Source organism: Cyprinus carpio, chromosome A17 (assembly GCF_018340385.1).
Source record: "Cyprinus carpio isolate SPL01 chromosome A17, ASM1834038v1, whole genome shotgun sequence".
Taxonomy (NCBI): Eukaryota; Metazoa; Chordata; class Actinopteri; order Cypriniformes; family Cyprinidae; genus Cyprinus; species Cyprinus carpio.
This window is the reverse complement of record NC_056588.1, coordinates 18789553-18802630: the sequence shown is the minus strand read 5'-3', so window position 1 is coordinate 18802630 and position 13078 is coordinate 18789553. Positions and strand designations below refer to the sequence as shown.

Sequence of the window (13078 nt, the reverse complement as noted above, 5' to 3'; positions counted from 1 at the left end):
TTCTGTTGTGTGGGCGTATTCAAAAGCCGCGCGCTTCAGTGAAACATTAGAATCTCAAAAGCGCGTTCAGCTCGGGGGCGTGGTCGCATTAGAAGATAATGAAGGGAGACGTGAAAAACGGACATCGCGTTGTTCTCATATGGATTACTTTATCACAGAATTTGTTTTCTCAGCAGCACTTGTTTTAGTTTAAAAGTAGACATGTCAGGCTTTCTATAGATATCTCTCTCATGTCTCTTCGTTGAGTATTCACTGAGTTACAGTTCATTTTAATGACGCATTTGTAACTGAAGATCAGCGCAGACAAAGGCTGCAGACAGCACTCCTTGTATGTTATCTTTATTTTATAAGTGCACAAAGTTTTGTTGTTATTATGTCTGTATACAAAAAAAAGACCCTTTACAGATTCGATTGATGTATTGCTCTTACACTGTAAGCCCTTACAGGTTGATTGAACTTAAAAAATTTATGGAAACTCGTTGCCCTAAAAAAGTTAATTTTGTCTTGTTGAAAAAACAACACATTTTAAGTTAAATGTACTTAAGATTTCAAATGCATTTAATTGAAAACTTTTAGTTCATTGAACTAACAGTTTTTAAAATGCAGTGCATTGAAATTTTAGGTACATTAAACTTAAAATGTGTTGTTTTTTCAAAGAGTAAAATTAACTTTTTTAGGGCAACGAGTTTCCATAAATTTTTTAAGTTCAATCAACCACAAATCTCTTACAGATATGCACAGAAACCATATGTGAAACCTACAATCTGGATGAATTTTGTGAGTAGAACAGATCCCAAAACTTAATTTTTAAATATAGCTATTAACTGTAATTGATTTAATAAAGATACACCTGCATTACAAATAAGGACAAAGGATAACAATCATTTATTGTGAACTTACTATTTATTTGAATTCACTTATCAAAATCAGTTTCAAACACTGACAAAAACAATAGAAATACCTTAAGTACCATTACCCAATTTTAACATCTTTAAAACAGTATTTTAAAACTTTTTCAAAATTTTTTACACCAGCACAGTGTTTGTTATACTGTATTAATAAGGGAACATGAACATTTGTCCAACCCTAAGGCATAGCTCAACCGAAAGGAAAGGGAACCTTTTTGATCTAACGATTCTGAAAGAGAACCAGAAGAAACATGACTTTACCGTACCTGTTTACATGGTTAGCTGATTTGTAACAGCCAGAATCTTGCCCTTCAACTCCTTCTTGCCTAAACCTAGCAAAACTTGCTGAATGAAAAGAAAGGTGTTGCCCATGCACTTTGGGTAGTCTAGGTGGAGTGCATAAGTTAAACCAAAAGAAGACACATGGCCTGGGGGTATGTTGTCTAAATTGTCCATTACAACATTCCCCTCCAAGATGATTCCCACCGAGGATGGGTGGAGACGGAGGACAGGGTTTGCAGAGCCACATCTTCATTTTCTAAGCTGAGGATTCCACAACTGGCACATGTTGGTACGAGTCTCCATCATCAGAAGCCTGGACAAGAGATTGGAGATTACTAAAATACTTTTAGAGCCGTGTACAGTTTTTTTCTAGATATTAATTTTATTGGACAATTTTTTGTTTAGTTGTATGCAAGCAATTTAATTTTTTGTAAATTATGTACACAAGTGCATCCAGGAGTTCAGTATATTTAAACATTAAGTGTGTATGTTTTTCTTTGTATACAAGTCTTTGCATATGACATGAATTACTGATTAAAATAAAAACGTTATGAGATTAACCTTGATTGTATTTAAGTGTTTCAAAGGTGTCATGACATGAATTTAAATTTCTCCTGAATGATTTTAAAATTAAAACTTCCCTCCTCACCCATTTCATTCAACTTTATGTAAAATATAACTTTGTTTTTGGTGTTTTTTTTTTTAATTGTTCTTACTAACATAAATGCACAGCAGGTTTCCATATTTCCAGCTGAAAATATTATAATAAACCTATGAAAGTAAAAATGCATTAATATACTTACAAAGCATGCTTTGAAGAACTCAGTTTGGTCATCACCAAGAAGTACTGGAAGCCCTCTCATGGCAACACATCGCATGTCAGCGATATCAGAGGTCTGAGGTGTGGTGGTTGCAGATAAAACATTGTATCATTTGTCAACATGAAAGGAGGCAATTTCTATTAATCATACTTTTAACGGTTACTTAACAGTCTTAAAGGGTTACTTTACCCCAAAATTAAAATTGTCATTAATTACTCACCCTCATTTTGTTCCACACCTGTAAGACCTTTGTTCATCTTCAGAACACAAATTAAGATATTTTTGATGAAATCTGAGAGGTATCTGACTTGTCCATAAAACAGCAATTTAACCAGCACTTTCAAGGTCCAGAAAGGTACTAAAGACATTGTTAAAACAGGTTGAAGTGCCTGCAGTGGTTTAACCTTAATGTTTATGAAGAGACAAGAATACTTTTGTGCACAAAAACTAAAATAACGACTTTATTCAACAAAATACTCTCTTATGTGTCATTCTCCATACACTGTTTACATTCAGAGCTTCCAGGTTCTACATCAGAATGTCAACTCATTATTGATGTAGAACCTGGAAGCGCTGGGACGTAAACACTACAAGAGAATGACACGGAAGAGAGGATTTTGTTAAATAAAATCGTTATTTTTGGTGCACAAAAAAGTATTCTCGTGCTTCATAATATTAAAGGATTAATCCACTTTCAAATAAAAATGTCCTGATAATTTACTCTCCCCCGTGTCATCCAAGATGTTCATGTCTTTCTTTCTTCAGTCGAAAAGAAATGAAGGTTTTTGATGAAAAACATTCCAGGATTTTTCTCCTTATAGTGGACTTCAATGGCCTCCAAACGGTTGAAGGTCAAAATTACAGTTACAGTGCAGCTTCAAATGGCTTTAAATGATACCAGACAAGGAATAAGGGTCTTATCTAGTAAAACGATCGGTCATTTTCTAAAAAATACAAATGTATATGCGTTATAAACACAAATGATCTCCTTGAAAGTGCTTCCGTCTTCTGTATTCTTCAAAAAGCTTACGCTGTAGGTCCTATGCCTTCCCTATTCAACTTACGGAACGAATGCGGCGCCAGTTACGTTTTTTCATGTAGGACATACAGCAAAGCTTTTTGAAAAATACGGAAGACGGAAGCACTTGGAAGGCGATCATTTGTTTGTTTATAAAGTTATACACAGTTTGGGTTTTTCTTTTTTTTTTTTTTTTTTTTTTAAAGAAAAAGACCAATCGTTTCTCTAGATAAGACCCTTATTCCTCATCTTGGTATTGTTTACAGCCCTTTGAAGCTGCACTGAAACTAATTTTGACCTTTCAACCGTTTGGGGCCAATTGAAATCCAATATAAGGAGAAAAATCCTAGAATGTTTTCATCAAAAACCTTAACTTCTTTTCGACTGAAGAAAGAAAGACGTGAATATCTTGGATGGCATGGGGGTGAGTAAATTATCAGGAAAATTTCATTCAGCAGTGAACTAATCCTTTAAGAATGAACTACTATAGTTAATATGATATTATATTTTAACGAATTATTAGTATCTTTCTTGACCTTGAAAGTTGAGGTTAAATTGCTGTCTATGGAACAATATCTAAAAATAACCTAATTTGTGATCTGAAGATGAACGAAGTCTTAGACAGGTGTGGAACGGCATGAGGGTGAGTAAGTTAATGACAGAATTTTCATTTTTGGGTGGGTAAACTAACCCTTTTAAAAATAATCATATCAGAATGCATTTTAAAAAATTAAGCAAAACAATGGCATCCACTTAAATGTTACAAACCTTGGCTTGTTGCAGAAGATCGCTCAAATCTGCCCGGCAAGACCCCTCTTGACCTGAAGATCTGAATCAGTTGTGGACAGTGACGAGTCAAGAGACCCATAAAATTCTTGCTTAAGGTTCTTCCCAACAACCCGCACCGAATTCTTGATACACCTGAAATAGTAAAGGAAAAAAGCATTTGTTATGAGAACTGTCAAAAATTAACAAATGTCAAATTAATATCTAATCATGTTTATCAATATTCATTTCAGTACAAATGTTGCAAACATTTCCCTTTACCTGACTTTCTCTAAAAAGTGCAGGCCAACATTGAAGTATTTGGCTTACAGGAGGCTTGTTGATCACAAAATCCTTTCTCCTCAAAGACAGAGTCATGTCCATCTTCTGATTAATAAAGACGGGCATCAGGGTTTTTTTCTCTCATTTCATCCACCAACTGCTGTCTGAGCATTTCAAGACTGGAAGGCATCCTGCCCATCTGGGAGGTCAGGTAAGTAGTTGACCTCCCCTTTCCTTGGCTCTTAATGTTCTTGTTAGGTGGATCACTGCTCGTAGAGTATCTTCCTCTTTTCCCAGCATTAAACATGACGTCGTGTGTGCCAAGGCTACTCATTTTGGATCGTAATTTTAATTAAGTCCCATTTTGTCTTTCAAACTGTTTGTGTCCATCCACAGTATCCAGAAGGCGATCCTGGTTCTTGAAGGCAGGGGTGAGTATTGACCAGTGCCTTTGCAACAGCTCGTAGATCCTCAGTAGAATGGGTATGCTTTGCAAGGAATATATGGTCTCTGCAAGTTTCTGAAAGAATGTCATGTTTCAATTCCTTTGTGACTTTTAGGTGCGTTCCATCTTTCAAGTAGATTAAATTTGCTTGACGCAGCCTAAATTCAACATCGACAGAGAATTTTGGAGTCAAAAAGATATCAGGCCATGGCATTCTCTTTTCCTGGGGTATTCCGAGGTCAATACTGTGTCTGCAGTACTTGGAGTATCACTCAACATATCACTTGATGTCTCCATTTCACCTGAAGAGAGTGGCACCAATTCAATCACCGGAATGATTTTCACAGTTGGCTTCTGAGGGAGCTCTGACAAAACGGTCAGATTGCAAAGTTCGTTATCAAACTCGGGATCTTGAAACTGTAAAGTAAAATTGTAGTCCAGTCTTAGAGTGTTTTGTAAACAACTAATTAATTCTTCAACTGAGCCTGGCTTTGATGTTAGCTTTACTTTTCTGATATCAGCTTCTGTAAGAATAACTCGCAAAGTCATGGTTTCTTTAGAAGCCATCTGGAAGGAAAGCACAAAAGATAGTTCATTTAGCAAAGAATAAAACGCTTCAATGTCACCATCAATTTACCATGTACACTATAGGCTGAAAGTGGAAGAATATCATTCAGGTCTTTAAGCTGAAGTATGCAAAAAGATGGCATATCTGGGGCAGCAAAGCTCAAAAGAACGAAGGTGCTCAAAATACCATGATGTCATCACTTTGCACACAAAAAGTACCTCTGTATTCACTGCAACAATGTGAGTAATTTGCTTAAAATCAGGTAGCCCTGAACATGATCCAGCTGAAAGTATCATGTCTGTCTTATAATCAGTCCCATTAATGCAGAAAGATGGTGCAACAAGAAGTGCTTGAGCTTGAGGGAGTTTTTTGACCAAGTGCTCTTTGAATGTTCTCTCTGGGAAGGTGGTAACTAACACTGGTGTAACCTTAGCCATTTCCAAGTCCAGCTTGAAAAAAAGAACTGCAGTCTAGCTGATGACTAAGAGCCCTCTGGTGTTTCAGTGCAAGTGTACATGGCAACATTCTTGAAGTTCTGGGCATCACGTATCACCTTTTTGAAAAAACTTATGTTTTTCTTCAAAACGCATTGTCCAGACTTCAGTAAGTGGACCATGTACCCTAATCAGTTCAGCATAGTGTTCAATGTAGTGGTGTTTTGGTCGTAGTGTAAAGTCAGGGAAGGTTGACTGCAGAAGGTCCCTATGCTCTGCTACTTTGTAGTCAAGGATGTATAAAGACTCTTCATTTAAACTGAGGTGCCACAACTAATGCAACAATGTCCTTGAGGAGCATGAGTATTTCCCATGTGTTGTCACCCTCAGGAAATGTTATGGCCAAATAAGCAGAGGAAGAAGCCTTATTAGACACCAATTTTCATGGCCATTCCCCCCAATTGTGCCCTTGGTTTGGGAGAAGGCCTTTGAAATCAGCTGAGGCTGATCGGTTTTTGTCAGCAAATGTATAAGGAAATGATCTGATAGCATCATTCAACACATCTAAGGTGATGTATTTCTTTGCCATCAGGTCTTTGAGGCAAAGAGACAACTCCATTGGGACTATTCCCTCAAAGACATCATGTAATATGTCAGGGGGATAACCACCAATGAACATGAAAATGCTCCAAATTTGCTGTGAGCGGGCATGTCTTCTCACACCTGTGTTTCGACCTGAATTTGGATCCTGCAATGTTTCTTGCACATGCCTGTTGTGTTTATCTCTCTGTCTGAGTTGAAATGCGCCAGATCTTACCTCTTGGTGTTTTGTGTGTCAATCCTGGATGCCATGCAAAATCTACAAAACTTGTCCACAATGAAGCTTTCATAAAATCCTGCAAGAGAATGGGCACCGAGGTTATCTGCTGACACAAAGAGTACTGTCCCTTTAACACTTCTACCAAGATGCTCAATGTAGACCCCATGCTGTTCGAGAGTGGCTAAATCACAAAGAAGTGGGTACAGAACTCTTTCATAACCACACTCTTTAACTGTTTCAGTGTTGCACAGAAGAGCAAGCTGAATTGAGTTTAGTGTGGATCTGTATTTTCCAGCAAGTTTGCAATAACCCAATAAAGTGCACACATCTTATGTTTTCTTTTAGATGTTCCTAAAGGGTTAGCCACTTCGAAATCATCAATGTACAGACCCAGAGCGATTGTGAATTCATCACAACTAAGAAGTGCATTCTCTCTAAAGTTCGAGCCATCACTACATGTCCTATATTCATGTGTTTTTATGTTCTTGTTTTAACATAGCCTTATCCAAAATGTCTTTCTTGTTTAACAGTTTTTGTAGCATCTGTAAGAGCAGAACATACGCTACTGTTTTTCTTCCTTTCTCAACAACAAACTCTATAGGCATTACCAGAGGAAAGTTGCGCAATACATATGATGCTCTCCTTTTACTAGTTGCAAGACATCCATTTTTTCCAGATGATTTGGACAATATGTCACTCTCTGCCACAGTCTCAACCACCTCTTTCAAAACTGACTCATCTACTTCTCCAAAGTGTTTCTGAAGAACAGCCTTCACATTCTTGTGCAAAAGTGGCAGGGACAACTGAACTATTTGGCAAAGCTGTTGAATTACTTCCTGAACAGAGTTCTCTGGCATGTGAAGGATGGTTTGCATTTTTTTAAAAAAGAGCTGCTAAATTATGTTCCAATTGTTCTCCTAAATCTTGAGATTCAGTTTCGCTTGCTTCTGCATTGAAATCATCTTGGCCAAATTCACCTGGAAGCATCTCCTGCACAGCACATTCCTGAGTGTCAATTACACTGTCAGTTTCAGTTTCATTCTCATTACTCTCTATCCTTACTATTAACTCTGGTTTAAACATTCTCTCATTTTGATCTTGGTGATGCTTACTTTTGTGCGCACTGAACGTGGAATATACACTACTTTCAAAGCTACAGCCTTGAAATGGACATTGAACTTTTTGGTGGTCTTTGAGATGTCTACGCCGAAGGTGGGCAAAATATTCAGTAATCTGACAGGGTTCAAGAAAATCACAAAGTTGACAGCGAAACTTAGCTTCCAAATTTTCCCTCAGATTGTTGTTTATCAGTTGCTGTATGAAAACGGGATAAGTGTATTTTAAGGCTATTGAAAGATTTAAAACTACATAAACATTCTTGATACAGGCATGGAAAAGGCTGGCTTCTTGCATAGCTCCCATGTTTAAGTCTGTAATGTTTTAACAAGTATCCCCTTTTGTCACAAGCAAATATGCAATACTTACATTTCCAGATCATCTTGATTAGCCTTGCTTTTGAAGTTGAATCTGCAGAGTAATAAAAAACATTAGATTGCTTTTTACATGATGACAAGAAAAAAAATATCTCTTTTGATCTGTTATCTACAAAATTTATATCCAAAATAAAGTACTATCTAGCTATCTATTTGTTTATTTAGCATGTCATGATACAACAGACTCGCATTAACTGAAATGTACTAGCTAACACCACGCTGATGAGCACGAGGTTGCATTTCTTTAAGACAAAACTTACGTTACATGGGCTAGTTTTTCTTGCAGGCAGTCGAATTTCAATTTAAGCTATTTTGTTTAATACGTCACTCACAAAGAAATGCAAAAACTTCTAAAAAGGTTAATGATAAAGTTGCGCTGTATTTAAACCATGCTGGACATTTCTAATATGGTAAACCGCCAAGATGCAAAAACACAATCGAAAAAAGATATCGTTTTACACAACAGACGACGTTTTCGGTCATTTGTTTAATGAGAATTATTGATCAAAAAAGGGTTAAGCATTAGATTTTAAATGTGATGATTCCAAAGAGCATGTCGTAACATAGAACTATATAAAAGTGGCGGTTGCGACTGATCGATACAACACGATGGCGAACGTTAACACAGTTAAACTTACATTTAGTTTAACTGGCTAAATGTTATATATCTCATTTATCAATGTTTTATAATGTATTCGCTGTTTCAGACCAAAATGTAAAGTCCTACTCACCAGCAAACGTTGATGAAAATGCGCGCTGCATCCTTGTCTGACGTCAGTTCAAAGAGCCAATCAACATCTTCCTTGTATTGCGTTGCATTGACAACAGACTAAAACAAGCTAAGTTAAGTACATTCAATTTAAACAATTCAATAGAATGAAAAGTATCATGCAAATCGTACAACAAACTAAAAACATGGAGTAATTGTGCAAACATTTTGGAGTTTATGTTTATTGTACCTAAGTAGTTTGAATTAAAACAATTTCAGGGATAACAGTGTATCTGTACGATCAAAACTGAAAGTGTAATTTAAGTTCTTTTCGGGGTTATCAGGAGAAAATACCCCAAAACGCGTATACGCGTTAATCGACTCCAGAGGGTATTAATGACACATTTCTAAATGAAGATCACCGCAGACCAAGGCTGCAGACGGTTTGTTTTCTTTATTTTGTAAATGCAAAAAGTTTTATTGTTATTATGTGTGTATACAAATAAAAGTAGACCCTTTACAGATTTGATTGATGTATTGCTCTTATCTGTACGATCAAAACTGAAAGTGTAATTTAAGTTCTTTTCGGGGTTAACAGGAGAAAATGCCTCAACACGCATATACACGTGAATCGACTCCAGAGGGTTAAACAACAAAGAGTGATAGTAAGACAGAGATTCCAAAAAACAAAAAAAAAACAAAAACAAAGCTACATGGAGCTGTAATTGCAAACCACTCACCAGCATGGCAAACAGAAAACAAAAACCAAAATATTTAAATGACATTTATTTTTTCATTTATTTTACGTACAGTTGAATCATGCACAGTAAGATCAGGAATGTGTATTAAGAATTTAAGAATATTAAAAACAACGTAAATGAACCATATTATTCTTATTATACTAACAATATTGCTCTGAGTTTAAATAAGAGTAATTTCTCTGTTATTGGCTGTAGAAATGTGAAGTACTGTTTGTGGCTCATTTTGTCCTAGCGGATCCATATCTCTCACACTTACGTATTAAGCACTGGGTGGGGCCCTTATAGAATAGCTTCTGCAAAACCTAGACCTAAATCCTAAAACCCTCACCATATAAATTTGGGCAAAAAGAATTTATGACAATCTATAATGGGCCCTGGGGTCAGAGGCCACCAAACAATAGCTGCCTCTCTTTGGAAGGTTGTTTCCTGGAAACACCCCGATTAAGCTGCCTGTGTGAATTACAGTATATCCATGACATTCTGTTGAGCAAAATCCATCTGGGCAAAGTCCTCTTCAGAGCGGATGAAACAGCCTCCCCCATACATCCCTCTGCTCCGTCATCATCTTTCCCCTAGTTTATTCGCCACAGCTCTTCAAAACACCAAACACACCCAAACAGCAGCTGATTACAGAGTATTGTTGGCAACATCCATAGGTGTTTGCTCTTGAGGCCATTTAGGAGGAGCATGTTATCTATATTTCAACAATATGTTTTCTCCATAACAATAATGGTTCCTCTAGAATATATTCTAGTACTCCTTAGAAATAAACTGCAAAAAGGGAACTGATATGATTCAGATAAAGCATGAAAATACTGAAAAGCAAATATGTTAACAAATCAATCGGTGAAGATACAGAGTCATTACAAATTCAGTATCATACTTGAAAGGGCTTCACACTGGATCCATTACAGTGTGCTTTAGTGCTGGTCTCACCTTTTACAAAAGGTAGAATTACAATGGGTTAGACAAAAGATCAACTGGAGCACATCAAGATCTTTGAAAACACAAACTTGTGCAGTCATATGAGAGGCTGAGTGGACAGCTTCATGAAGAGAACGCTCAAAAGAATACAATGGTACACTCTCCTCTGTAGACCTGAGCACACGATAGCCTTGACCCCACTTTCACATCACAACATGCACAACATGATATTTACTAAATGCTAAGATTGATATTAATGGTTTCTCCTTCTCTCACTTCCACAGACAGTAATTTTACAAGAGCTTTGTTCTTAGCCAGGCCTCTTCACAAGTCCACAAACTCTCACATTCATGTTCAACAGCAAACATTCACAACAACAAATAACATGCCGGAGAGGTCACTACCAACCATATTTATTTATCATAGACAACATGAACAAAAATTTAAGTGGCCAGTGTAGTCCATAAAATGTCATTTAAATTTATTAAAAAGGTCTAAATTACGAGGAAACCCTTTACAATCACCTCCATAGGGGACCACTTCGGATTTGCAGACACATTAGCATCTAAAGTGAAGGGGATGTTTGTTTTGATACACATCTCATTTGATTACAGAGCCTTTATTATTATGTATGAAGCAAACAAATGATTCTGCTAAAAATTTCTGCATGCATACCTTTGTGCTATGTATGTATTCAACCAATTCAATTAAGTGGATGATCCACTACATATATGCACTGGGCAATAATAATAAAACAGACTTCCGTTAATCTATTTATTCATTGCAGAATAGAAAAATATAATATAATATAATTAATATAATAGAATAGAATAGAACAGAATAGAATAGACTGATTGAATGAATGAATGATTGAATGAATGAATGAATGAATGAATGAAAGGCAAAAAGCTTGAGGTATATAGCTGGAGTATTTAGTATAAATCTTAAAGGTGCTGTATGTAGGGTTGACACCGAGTGGTTGAATTAGGTATTGCAGTCCAAATTCAAAATATTGGAGAGGGTTTTTTTTTTTTCACCAGGCCCCTCCTCCTCAGATTTGATGCCAGATTGACGACACAAACAGGAACGAGCACTCTTGATGATGAACGAAATGAAATACGCTGTGTTTTCCGCCAACTGGCAACCTAGGCTGCCGAAATACAATTGGGTAAATTGGCAGCGGGCGGGTTCCACAAATCAAAACAAACACCGACATTCCAGCCCGGAACGCGCATTTTCAAAGGAGAACAACTGACTGTAGCATTGTTTTTAAGATAAACAAGTATGTTAACTTAAATATCTGCAAACATATGTTATTTGTATGCTTTAGTAGAGTCAAAATCTTACATACAGCACCTTTAAAGGTGACTTTTTATGCCCCTTTCTACAATATGCAATATAAGTCAGGTGTCCCCAGAATATGTCTTTGAAGTTTCAGCTCAAAATACCCCACAGATCATTTATTATATCATTTAAAAAATTGTTGCCTTGGAATTATAAGGTTCTATCTGACATTTTTGTCAAAATTGAGTTATTCACATATTCATATTCTGTGACAACTTATTTACATTATGTGAGGTTTCTTTTGGAAGCTGTGTACATTTTGGGCCTTTTTTTTAGAAAACAAAAAGTTTTCTATCTACAGAAGTCTATGGAACGCAAATTCTTTGAAGTTCAATATCTCAAAACTGCTTAGAATGCAGATAGAACCTTCTTATTCCAAGGCGGCGAAATGCCTATTTTGAGAGGAAGCAGAAACATGCTGTTTTCGTGCATAATGCAAATGAGCTGGTGCTCCCCGCCCCCTTTTCCAGAATAGGGCTGTGCCTTTACAGCTCGTACGTCAGATACTCTGATAAAACAAAACATCTGTTTAAGTTTTGATTATCATGTCTATATCACTGAAAATTACGCGTTTTATAGCCATATTAGTTTAAACGCTTGTTTTTTCAGATGCTTGCAGAAAAGGACCTACCAAAACAAAGTTACTGGGTTAAGTCAGATTTTCATGATATGTCACCTTTAGATCACATTGTCCTGGAGGCTTATAAAGTTAAAACTGATGCATATCATTCCATTCTCTTTTTCAAAAGTGATGTCCATAATCACAGGAGCATGTCTTATGAAGGGGTTCAAGGTACAACACATTGGAAAATCTTTCAAATCTTATAATCCACAAAGTGTTTTTGGTCTTGTAGATGAATACTAAGTAGAGATAGTTACATTTAGTTTGACTAACATTTTAAAGCAATATTTATTTATTTATTTATTTATTTTCAGTTAATCTATAATTGGTTTTTCAATATGTTATTATAATATCAGGGCAAACCTACTAACTATCCGAGGCCCTGACCACAACCTTCTGATGCCCACACTTTCATTCTTTAGAAAATTCTATGAAGTCAAGAAATAGTTGAGTCTACTGGGACTTGGGGTCAAATCTCCTGTGGAGAAAATTGCTCCCTTAAAGCTTTATCTGGGATTAGGCGAATAATGTTGAATTCGGGGTCTGAGCCTTCCTTACAAGGCGCCCTAAAGCCACAACTGAGCCCACTGAGTGAGGTTGTTTGCTGCAGAACCTCAGTTCATTATAGCTGTACACCAATGTGCACATGTACATGCTTCCTCATCCAACAAAACCACACACTGATAAATGATCTCCCAGTTGTTCTGGTTATACCTTTTGGAGAAATTCTACTCCTGACTGTATTAGCTTTCCCTTTTCATAACAGCTCTACAGTTAAAGGGGTGGTTCACTGTTTTTTTTGTTTTTTTTCTAGGCTTGACTGTGTTTACGGGGTGCTGTCTAAAGGGTTAATGCTTCGTTTAAAAAAAAAAAAAAAAAAAA

General features: G+C 36.5%; 1 protein-coding gene and 2 long non-coding RNA genes across 5 annotated transcripts in view; all 3 read right to left on the bottom strand.

Moving 5' to 3' along the window:
• Window positions 1-13078, bottom strand: part of LOC109091653 (centrosomal protein kizuna-like) — a 56287-nt gene that overhangs the window by 28066 nt on the left and 15143 nt on the right. The window lies entirely within an intron of this gene.
• LOC122148191 lies at window positions 1464-3825 on the bottom strand. Its single transcript, XR_006162171.1, has 3 exons — window positions 3798-3825; window positions 1994-2086; window positions 1464-1503 (listed from the first exon to the last, which is right to left on the bottom strand). It is a non-coding gene; the product is annotated as an uncharacterized LOC122148191 (long non-coding RNA).
• LOC109096608 lies at window positions 6388-8833 on the bottom strand. Its single transcript, XR_006162170.1, has 3 exons — window positions 8568-8833; window positions 7829-7870; window positions 6388-6419 (listed from the first exon to the last, which is right to left on the bottom strand). It is a non-coding gene; the product is annotated as an uncharacterized LOC109096608 (long non-coding RNA).